Source organism: Nelumbo lutea, chromosome 1, assembly GCF_056320005.1.
Source record: "Nelumbo lutea isolate HS-2025 chromosome 1, American lotus-T2T, whole genome shotgun sequence".
NCBI classification, from domain to species: Eukaryota; Viridiplantae; Streptophyta; class Magnoliopsida; order Proteales; family Nelumbonaceae; genus Nelumbo; species Nelumbo lutea.
Window position 1 is genome coordinate 26,281,266 of NC_142684.1, and position 12,509 is coordinate 26,293,774.

Consider the following 12,509-nt stretch of genomic DNA (forward strand, 5'->3'; position numbering starts at 1 on the left):
ACATCAGTATTTATTATGTCAAGTGTGCCTTCAGATCTTTCAGGCTTACCGTCAAATGGCCGCTTAGACATCTTACCTTGAAGGCAAGGTTCACAAGTGGGAAGATTTTCTACAGTTAGAAAATCCAAAGGACCATCCTTTACCAACCTTGTGATTCGGTCAATACCGATATGGCCAAGTCAGTAATGCTAGAGGCACGTGGGACTTACTTTATCATGATTCCTTTTCTTGGGATTTTCGACCGATGCAGTTTCGGTTAAGTTAGTTTCCAGAGAAGGATGTAGAACATAGAGACCGTTCTCTTGTTCCCCGCATGCGATGAATTTATTATTCCGTTTAACAGTAATCATATTATTAAAATAAACAGTATATCCATCAGCACACAGTTTTGAAACAGAAATTAAATTTCTTCTCAAGTTCTGTACATAAAGACAATCTTTAAGTACAAGCATTCCTTCTATAAAAACTAATTCTACGGTTCCTATTGCTGCTGCTGCAACACTTGCAGCTGTTCCCAAGAATAATGTCACTTCACCTTCACTCAACCTTCTGCTAACTTTGAACCCCTGCAGTGAGTTACACGCATGAGTTGAAGCCCCGGAGTCAACACACCAGGACACAGAAGTAACTAACAAGTTAGTTTCTATGACACAAGTTTCGATGTTACCTTTCTTAGATTCCAGGTAGGCAGGACAATTCTTCTTCCAGTGGCCGGTCTGCTTGCAGAAGTGACAGACATCAGATGCCTTGTTCTTCTTCTGCTTCTTAGGATTGGTAGCCTTGTTCTGAGGCTTCTTTGCCTTTCTCTTTTTCTTGCCCGATTTGTTTGCTTCAGCAAGCATAACCACTGGCTCATCCTTCTTGAGTAGATCCTCGGCTCTTTGCAACATATTGCTGAGTTCCTGGACGCTGACATTCAGCTTATTCATGTTGTAGTTCATTGTGAACGCATTGAAGGAAGAGGGCAAAGAATTGAGGATGGCATCCACTTGCTTGCCAAGATCTAGCCCGGATCCAAGAGCTTCAAGTTCGTTAATGTAACCCATCATCCGAAGACAATGGTCATGAACTTTCTGCCCTTTGGTCATCTGCGCGGTCATGAACAATTTCAGGACCTTCTGTCGAGTAGAACGGTTCTGCTCTTCATACATTGTCCTTAGACTGTCTAATATGTCCTTGGCTAGTTCGATCTGATCGAACTGCCTCTGTATTGAGTTGTCTAATGAGGCAATGACAAAGCAGCAGGCTAGGGAGTTCTTATCCTCCCACTCTTGGTAGTCCCTCCTACGGGCCTCAGAAGCCCTATCACCCGAACGTTCCGGTGCAGGATTTTTCACCACCTTGTCTAACTTTTCGGAAGTTAGGACCAACATAAGATTTCTGTACTAGTCGGCATAGTTTGGGCCCTTTAGCTTGTTATCGTCTAGAAGCTTTGCAAATTGACCGTATGCCATTTTCTGATAAAATAGCAAAATCATTAGTCCACAACCTTAGTTTGATTCATGTTACCTACATAGATATGGCTTTTAATCTATGTTCCATTCCCATTTGTTCATCTCTGAGATTTCCCTCCTTTCTCAGTGACGGAGACGACGAAATGTCTCTGGATATGTGGGAAATCACATGGGGTGCGTGAAGCCAACTGTTTCAGCTGCATAACCTCACCACCTTTCTGTGACGGATCATATCCACTCATCAAATGAGTTTCCATTTGGCCTCTGTCAGACAAGGTTCAGAGCCGTTTTCAGGTAAACCTTTCTGTCCAGTGAGTGCTTACCCATCATATTCAGGTTACGCCAAGGTACCGTGAGAGAGTTCCCATTTTCTGGTGAAGCCCCTCCCACATCGGTCTATGACACCCCTATCATCTTATGAAACACTCTAATAGATCCTACAGCAAATGGATAGCCCAATTTTATGGTGCGTTTCCTCATTAATGAAGGACCCATCATTGTGCTAATGACGGAAGGCCTTTAGAGAGTCCATCATATGGGTCTCCCTATCACATGCATTCATATTTGCTAGAGGGAACAAAAATGCCCTAGTTTTAATTTAGGTCAAACCAGAGTGGCTCCCACTGCCTTTCATAAAGTCAGATTTCTGGTGGGCCTTAATCGGCTAGGGGTTCCGTACGCATCCCTTTTCAGGGTTGTGGGGCCCACCAAACAAAGAGGGGTCATCCGATGACCTTGAAGGACACCATGGCAATGATGTGCATTCAGCCATGGTGTGCGCAAGAGCCACTAACGAGTCTTCATGGGCCAAGTACTTATGGACCATGGTCGCAGCACATCAAACAACCAAACATCACATGTAAAGGAGGAATTGATCCAATCAATTAACTGCTGTAAAGCCCATTGAATAGCCCATTTAAAAACTAAGTCATTAACAATTAATGACTACTAGGTGTATGGGCTGAATCGCAGATAGCAGTTCGGCCCATACAGCTTATCTCACAGTAATGGGCCTTTTGCAGTTTTAACCCTTTAAAATTGGGCTTTATAGGTGGGCCGAAGTAATCCTTGTAATTGAACATCAGATTTGGAACAGCAAGTGTGAGAAATACAGACTGAAAAACAGTCCCTATCGAACCCCAGATTCGGTCCAAACAGTTTTGGTCCAATCTAGTCCGAGATGATCCAAAACTGATTTTAAATTCAAGAATTAATTCATGAAAGATCTGAAATTAATAATTTTGATTTCAAACAATCACAAATCAATCTATGGACTGTTTGCACCACCTGCAAAACAGAGGTTAATCACAAGGGTTGTAGTTTCACAAACTGCAAATCGCAGAAAGCGATTTCTCCAACTTCAAATCTCCAGCGCCACCTTCTTCTTCCTTCTTCTTTAATCAAGAAAAATAACAGAAATCCTATTTCTATTAATTACATTCTTGATCAAATCCTATACATTCAGTCTAAAAAAAAATATTTACAAACCGAATATAAATAAAAAGAAAGAAAAAGGGTACGCAGACTATCTGCGCCAAATCTGCATTATGATCTCCAGGTTCGAATAGTCCATTAAATCAAAATAAATAAAGAACAATTCTAAATAAATTTTGGATTTAAAAAAATTAATTTCAGATCAATCGCCCTTAACAAGAAACAGTTTCTTGAAATAAAGAAAACAATCTGCGCAAATCCTGAAAGAACACCTTCTATCCATCTGCGCATGGTCAGATCTGATTTTCTTTTGGTTCAAGATTCGAACTTGTGGCTCTGATACCACTGAAAGAATGGTAGGATCCATCTAATGGACGCCATAAAGGTTGCGGAATGGTTGGGCGAATTTCAAAAAATTTCCTACCTTCTCCCAACTAGGAATCATATTCCCTAAATTTAGAATACAATATTCAAGTATCCTACTTGAACCATAATCAAACCAGATCTGTACCAAAAGATAAATGGGAGGAATATACCTGATCCGAAGAAGCAGTATATCCCAAAGTTGGTGTTCACGCCCAAAGAATGCTCCAAGATCCGTTCCTGCTGAAGATGACACAGCTGTGAAAGGAACAGAACCAGCAGGGTGCGTCCTACACACTGGATCCTTCACAAGAATCCTCTGGAAGTACTAAACACTGAATCTTTTTCAGTCTTTCTTGCAAGACTGATGTCAAGAACAGATTTCTTGACTTTCTTTTCTGCAAAGATCTAATCTTGCAATGGAAGATGGTGGCGGCAGGAGGAGATCTCCAAAACGAAAAAGGTTGAACTGCTTTTTCTGTTTTTCTGGAGAGTATGAATCAGATCTGATCTGAATTCATAGGAGATATCCTATACCTCTTCAAGGTGGTTCGTAATCTCCTCCTTTCTTCTTGATTAAGAAACCTCCTTTTTAGGAGTTATCCCAATCCAAATCAGTATTTGGATAGGGGATAATCTTAATCCCTTCTGCAGATAGAGTTAGCTTACTCCTCATCTTATCAGGAGGTTACCAGATTCAAATCTAATTTGAATTTAGTCTCTAAGAGTGGATAAGGCTAAAGGCCCAATCCTTTTACTAACTTTAATCTCAAATTCGCCCCAAGGAAGGGTGATCATATCAGCCCCCCTCGAAATGGGCTTTTGGCCGATTAAGTGTTCAGTGTCTAATTACTTTCCAATCTGCTGCCCAGTTGGGATTCTTTGTATGGCGTGGGACCCAAGCATTGATCTACACACCAGCCACATGGGTTCAGCCCAGCCTCTAAAACAAGGCCCAGCCGAATTCACTGAAAAACTCAATGAACCCCTTGAGTCCATCATATGGACCCTATGGGCCCAACACTTACAATAAGTGGTCCCTGGGCCAAGCCATCTTATAAAAACCCAGGGACTATGGGCAGGTGCAAGATTAGCCCATCAGGTATTATCCTCAATGGTCTTACACTTAACCTCTCAGCCCTTAATGATCAAGCACTGCCCGACAAAAGATGACCTCTCCCTCGGCTGCAAGGAACGGTGCCGCACTCTCCTCTCACATGGATCCTGGGAATTAAAACCATTTGCAAACAATTCGAAACCGTACATATATATATAAATATATTAATTTTGCAAAACAAAATTCCAACGATTGAAATCAACTGCCGGCAGTTTGGTTTCCATCAGAGAGAGTGCTTTCCCGATCATTACCCTTTGTCCGACAAAGTGGCTGATTCTGTCACTATGATCACCCATTCAGATGAATTCTCAAACTGCCCCAACATACCCAGTTTTTGATCCCCGCTAAGGATCTCAATGAATGGCATATCAAAGGCAGCCTGATCCAACACCTAGTGAAATGTCATAATCGAGTCTAGGGGTCAGGTGTAACTTTCCAGTTTTGCCCATCTATCTCCAAGGTCCAGGGCAATACTGGAAATATGGTCCGGTTCAAGGATTCAAGTAATCCCATACTGCATGTGCCTCGGGTCTTACTCTGATGGCTGAGACAGGCCACCCCAACACTTGGTGGCACACCAGTATCAGCCTTGGCAAGATAAATCTCCCCAGACTTATCCAACGGCTGTGAACATTTAAAACTAACATGAGCCTATATAAATGTCCAGTTTTAGGGTTTTACACAGAATTAAACCAAACAACATGAATCAAACATGCACTTTATTTATTTCCACTAAATAACAAAAGTACATCAAATTAGATTGAAGCTAAGGGCATACAAAACTGTCTAACAAACAAATGATGCAGAATTCTGAATTCCAGCCCCCCCTACAGCTATCCATCTCCCCCTATAAACCACATCCTGCCCGTGAATTTGGCATCAATTCTTGGTCAGGATGCATTCCCCCTGTACTTTGGGCCTAGTAAATTCTGATTTGGGCAGATTGGTACTTCTCCCTATTATGGGAAAAGTACGAAAACACATGATGCAGAATTCTGAATCCAGCCCCCCCCCCAACAACAAGCACTCTCCCCCCCTATAAACCACATCCTGCCCGTGAATGGACTGATAGGTACTTCTCCCTATTAAAGGAAAAGTACAAAAACACACAATGTAGAATTCTGAATTTCAGCCCCCCCTACAACTAGCCGTCTTCGCCCTCCCATAAACCACATCCTGCCCGTGAATTTGTCATCAATTCACGGTCAGGATGCATTCCCCCTACACTTTGGGCCGAGTAAATTCTGATCTGTGCTGATTGGTAGTTCTCCAATGGAAAAAGTACGAAAACACACGATGCAGATTTCTAAGTACCAGCCCCCCCTTACAACAAGCCCTCTCCCCCCCTATAAACCACATCCTGCCCATGAACTTGGCATCAATTCACGGTAAGGATGCATTTTCCTTGTACTTTGGAACAAGTAAATTCTGATCTGGGCTGATTGGTATTTCTCCGTATTATGGGAAAAGTACGAAAACACATGATGCAGAATTCTGAATTCCAGCCCCCCCTACAACAAGCCCTCTCCCCCCTATAAACCACATCCTGCCCGTGAATGGGCTGTTTGGTACTTCTCCTTATTTTGGGAAAAGCACGAAAACACACGATGCAGAAATCTGAATTCCACCCCCCCTACAACTTTCCCTGTCCCCCCCTATAAACCACATCCTGCCCGTGAATTTAGCATCAATTCACGGTCAGGATGCATTCCCCCTGTACTTTGGGCATAGTAAATTCTGATCTGGGCAGATTGGTACTTCTCCCTATTATGGGAAAAGTACGAAAACACGCGATATAGAATTCTGAATTCCAGCCCCCCCTACAACTAGACCTCTCCTCCCCCCCCCTATAAACCACATCCAGCCCATGAATTTGGCATCAATTCACGGTAAAGATGCATTCCCCCTGTACTTTGGGCATAGTAAATTCTGATCTGGGCTGTTGGTACTTCTCCCTATTATGGGAAAAGGATAAAAACACATGATGCAGAATTCTGAATTCCGCCCCCCCCCCCCCCCCGTACAACTTGCCCTCTCCCCCCCTTTAAACCACATCCTGCCCGGAATTGGGCTGGTTGGTACTTCACCATATTATGGGAAAAGAACGAAAACAAATGATGCAGAATTCTGAATTCCAGTCCCCCCTACAGCTATCCATCTCCCCCTATAAACCACATCCTGCCCGTGAATTTGGCATCAATTCATGGTCAGGATGCATTCCCCCAGTACTTTGGGCCTAGTAAATTCTGATCTGGGCTGATTAGTACTTCTTCCTATTATGGGAAAAGTACGAAAACACATGATGCAGAATTCTGAATCCAGCCCTCCCCCCTCAACAACAAGCACTCTCCCCCCCTATAAACCACATCCTGCCCGTGAATGGACTGATAGGTACTTCTCCCTATTAAAGGAAAAGTACAAAAACACACAATGTAGAATTCTGAATTTCAGCCCCCCCCTACAACTAGCCGTCTCCCCCCCTATAAACCACATCCTGCCCATGAATTTGTGATCAATTCACGGTCAGGATGCATTCCCCCTACACTTTGGGCCGAGTAAATTCTGATCTGTGCTGATTGGTAGTTCTCCAATGGAAAAAGTACGAAAACACACGATTCAGATTTCTAAGTACCAGCCCCCCCCCTACAACTAGCCCTCTCCCCCCCTATAAACCACATCCTGCCCGGGAACTTGGCATCAATTCACGGTCAGGATGCATTCTCCTTGTACTTTGGAACAAGTAAATTCTGATCTGGGCTGATTGGTATTTCTCCCTATTATGGGAAAAGTATGAAAACACATGATGCAGAATTCTGAATTCCAGCCCCCCCTACAACAATCCCTCTCCCCCCCTATAAACCACATCCTGCCCGTGAATGGGCTGTTTGGTACTTCTCCCTATTTTGGGAAAAGTACAAAAACACACGATGCAGAAATCTGAATTCCGCCCCCCCTACAACTTTCCCTGTCCCCCCCTATAAACCACATCCTGCCCGTGAATTTGTCATCAATTCACGGTCAGGATGCATTCCCCCTGTACTTTGGGCCTAGTAAATTCGGATCTGGGCAGATTGGTACTTCTCCCTAATACGGGAAAAGTACGAAAACACGCGATGCAGAATTCTGAATTCCCGCCCCCCCTACAACTAGACCTCTCCTCCCCCCCCCCCCCCCCCCTAAACCACATCCAGCCCATGAATTTGGCATCAATTCATGGTAAAGATGCATTTCCCCTATACTTTGGTCATAGTAAATTCTGATCTGGGCAGATTGGTACTTCTCCCTATTATGGGAAAAGGATAAAAACCCATGATGCAGAATTCTGAATTCCAGCCCCCCCCCCGTACAACTTACCCTCTCCCTCCCTTTAAACCACATCCTGCCCGGAAATGGGCTGGTTGGTAGTTCACCATATTATGGGAAAAGTACGAAAACAAATGATGCAGAATTCTGAATTCCATCCCCCCCTACAGCTATCCTTCTCCCCCCGATAAACCACATCCTGCCCGTGAATTTGGCATCAATTCATGGTCAGGATGCATTCCTTCTGTACTTTGGGCCTAGTAAATTCTGATCTGGGCTGATTGGTACTTCTCCCTATTATGGGAAAAGTACGAAAACACATGATGCAGAATCCCCCCCCCCAACAACAAGCACTCTCCCCCCTATAAGCCACATCCTGCCCGTGAATGGACTGATAGGTACTTCTCCCTATTAAAGGAAAAGTACAAAAACACACAATGTAGAATTCTGAATTTCAGCCCCCCCTACAACTAGCCGTCTCCCCCCCCCCCTATAAACCACATCCTGCCCGTGAATTTGTCATCAATTCACGGTCAGGATGCATTCCCCCTACACTTTGGGCCGAGTAAATTCTGATCTGTGCTGATTGGTAGTTCTCCAATGGAAAAAGTACAAAAACACACGATGCAAATTTCTAAGTTCCAGCCCCCCCCTACAACTAGCCCTCTCCCCCCCTATAAACCACATCCTGCCCGTGAACTTGGCATCAATTCACGGTCAGGATGCATTCCCCTTGTACTTTGGAACAAGTAAATTCTGATCTGGGCTGATTGGTATTTCTCCCTATTATGGGAAAATTACGAAAACACACGATGCAGAATTTTGAATTCCAGCCCCCCCTACAACTAGCCCTCTCCCCCCCTATAAACCACATCCTGCCCGTGAATGGGCTGTTTGGTAGTTCTCCCTATTTTGGGAAAAGTACGAAAACACACGATGCAGAAATCTGAATTCCGCCCCCCCTACAACTTTCCCTGTCCCCCCCTATAAACCACATCCTGCCCGTGAATTTGGCATCAATTCACGATCAGGATGCATTCCCCCTGTACTTTGGGCCTAGTAAATTCTGATCTGGGCAGATTGGTACTTCTCCCTATTATGGGAAAAGTACGAAAACACGCGATGCAGAATTCTGAATTCCAGCCCCCCCTACAACTAGACCTCTCCTCCCCCCCCTATAAACCACATCCAGCCCATGAATTTGGCATCAATTCACGGTAAAGATACATTCCCCCTGTACTTTGGGCATAGTAAATTCTGATCTGGGCTGATTGGTATTTCTCCCTATTATGGGAAAAGTACGAAAATACACGATGCAGAATTCTGAATTCCAGCCCCCCCTAGAACTAGCCCTCTCCCCCCCTATAAACCACATCCTGCCCGTGAATGGGCTGTTTGGTAGTTCTCCCTATTTTGGGAAAAGTACGAAAACACACGATGCAGAAATCTGAATTCCGCCCCCCCTACAACTTTCCCTGTCCCCCCCTATAAACCACATCCTGCCCGTGAATTTGGCATCAATTCACGATCAGGATGCATTCCCCCTGTACTTTGGGCCTAGTAAATTCTGATCTGGGCAGATTGGTACTTCTCCCTATTATGGGAAAAGTACGAAAACACGCGATGCAGAATTCTGAATTCCAGCCCCCCTGCAACTAGACCTCTCCTCCCCCCCCCCCCCCCTATAAACAACATCCAGCCCATGAATTTGGCATCAATTCATGGTAAAGATGCATTCCCCCTGTACTTTGGGCATAGTAAATTCTGATGTGGGCTGATTGGTACTTCTCCCTATTATGGGAAAAGAATAAAAACACATGATGCAGAATTCTGAATTCCAGCCCCCCCCCCCGGTACAACTTGCCCTCTCCCCCCCTTTAAACCACATCCTGCCCGGAAATGGGCTGGTTGGTAGTTCACCATATTATGGGAAAAGTACGAAAACAAATGATGCCGAATTCTGAATTCCTGCCCCCCTACAACTATCCATCTCCCCCCGTACAAACCACATCCTGCTCATGAATTTGGCATCAAGACATGGTCAGGATGCATTCCCCCTGTACTTTGGGCCTAGTAAATTCTGATCTGGGCTTATTGGTACTTCTCCCTATTATGGGAAAAGTACGAAAACACACGATGCAGAATTCTGAATCCAGCCCCCCCCCCCCCCCCCCCGCAACAACAAGCACTCTCCTGAAGGGATAGGATATCCATCACATGGTCCCCCAAAGATTGCGGATTAAGGGGGCAAATTTCAAAAATTTTTCACTCCCTTCAACTGGGAATCGAATTCCCTATTTAGAAAATCATATTTTCAATGATCATTTTTGACCCATAAACTGAACTAGATTTGAACCAAAAGGAGTAGGGAGAGATAATACTTGATACAGAGAAATAGTATCTCCCAATGGAGGTGTTCACGCCCAAAGGAAGGATCCAAAATCTGCTCCCACTAAAGATGGCACAGTGCAGGGTGGAGCAGAATCAACAGTGTTCTTCCAAAAGAACTTGATCGTTCTCAAGAATCACCTGGACGGCTTGTGAATACAACTCCCACCAATCTTTTCTCCAAAAGATTGGAATCAAGATCCAATCTTGATTTCTCCCATGAACTAGAGATCAAACTGCTGTAGGCGGCGGCTGCAAGAAGGAGGCGGCAAGAGAGTATTTGTAGGGTGCAGATTCTCTCTTCTGTGATTTCAGTTCTGAAGACAAGAATATGTAGTGCATGCTTGTGAAATCAAAGGCTGCCGCCCCCTCTTCCTTTTATAGAATTAAAGGGATCAGCTCCTAATCCCATTAGGAGTTGCTAACCCTAATCATATCTAGATTAAAGTTCCTTTAAGATAAGGTATAACCCTTATTTTATCTGCAGATTAGATCAACCATCTCCTAATCTAATTAGGAAGTTTCCAGATCTAAATCTTATTTAGATCTTGGACTCTCTAAGTGGATAGGGTGTGGGCCCAATCCTATCAGCTGATCCATCTTAGAATTCACCCCTTAAGTGACTAATCAAATTAGCCCAGTTCGAAATGAGCTTACGGCCCATTTAGGGTTATGTATTCATTTAGCCTTCCAAACTGTTGCCCAATTGGGCTTCCTTGTATGGTGTGGGACCCAAACATTGATCTACACATCAGCCACATGGGTTCAGCCCAACATTTGTTACAAGGCCTAGCCGAATACACTGTTATGGATAGTGCACCCCCTGAAACTCATTAGATGGGCTCTATTGGCCCAACACTTACCCTAAGTGGTCCCTGGGCCAAGCCACCTTGTAACACCCAGGGACTATGGGCAGATGCAAGATTAGCCCATCAGGTATTATCCTCAATGGTCTTACACTTAACCTCTCAACCCTTAATGATGATACACTGCTTGACAAGAGAGGACCTCTCCCTCGGCTACAAGGAACAGTGTTGCACTCTCTCTTATATGGATCATGGGAATTAAAACCTTTTGCAAATCATTTCGAAACAATAATTTATATACTTATATATCTCATATAAAGTATATTTTGCAAAAAAAATTCAACGATTGAAGTCGGCTGCCGACAGTCTTGGTTTCCACCAGTGAGAGTGCATCTCCGATCATTACCTTTGTCCGACAAAGGGATTGATCATGTCACTATGATCACCCACTCAGATGAATTCTCAGACTGCCCCAACATACCCAGGTTTTGACCCCCTCTAAGGATCTCACTGATTTGTATATCAAAGACAGCCCAATCCGACACCTAGTCAAAGATTCAATTAATCCTAAGGATCTCATCAATCTCCAAGGTCCAGGGTAATACTGGAAATCTGGTCCAGTTCAAAGATTCAATTAATCCTACACTGTATGTGCCTAGTGTCTCACCCCGGTGGTTGAGACAAGCCACCCCAACTGACTTAGTTGCACCACTGTGTCAGCCTTGTTAGGATAGGTCTCCCCAAACCGACCCAGTAGCTGTGAACATTCTAAACTAACACGAGACTCATTAAGTGTCCAGTTTATGGGTATTACATAGAAACATACCAAGGGAACATGAATCAAATATGCACTTTTATTCATTTACAATAAACTCATAAAGTACATCATTTTGATTGAAGCTAAGGGCATACAAAACTGTCTAACAACTCCCATTTGCACAGCATGGCATACATGATGCTCCCTACGGCAGAGGCATAGGAAATGCCTTTCATGCCATCAATCTCCTCAGATGTCTTGGGAGACATCTTCTTGGAGAGAGTGACTCCGTGCTTGAAATGAACATTTCCTTTTTGGAGTTTTCCATGTTGTATCTTTTGACTATTTTGTCAATGTAGGCAGATTGGGATAATCCTATTATCGACTTTGATCTATCTTTATAGAGTCAAAGACCTAGTATATAGGAGGCTTCTCCAAGATCATTCATGGAGAATTGCTGTGAAAGCCATACTTTCACCGTAGTCAACATTCCTACATCATTCCCAAAGAGTAGAATGTCACCTACATACAGAACCAAGAAGGTAACCTTATCTCCATTGTACTTCTTGTAAACACAGGGTTCATCCGGATTCTGCTCGAAGTCAAACGATTTGACAACAGAGTCAAAATGGATGTTCCAACTTCTAAATGCTTGCTTAAGTCCATAAATGGATTTAATGAGTTTACATACCATGTTTTCTTGACCCGCAGCTATGAAGCCTTGCGGCTGCTGCAGTAAGATTTCCATTCAGGAGTGCAGTTTTGACATCCATTTGCGAAATCTCATAATCATGGTATGCTGCTATAGCTAGCAGGATTCTAATGGATTTAAGCATGGCCACAGGCGAAAATGTTTCCTCATAATCGATGCCCTCTTTCTAAGTGTA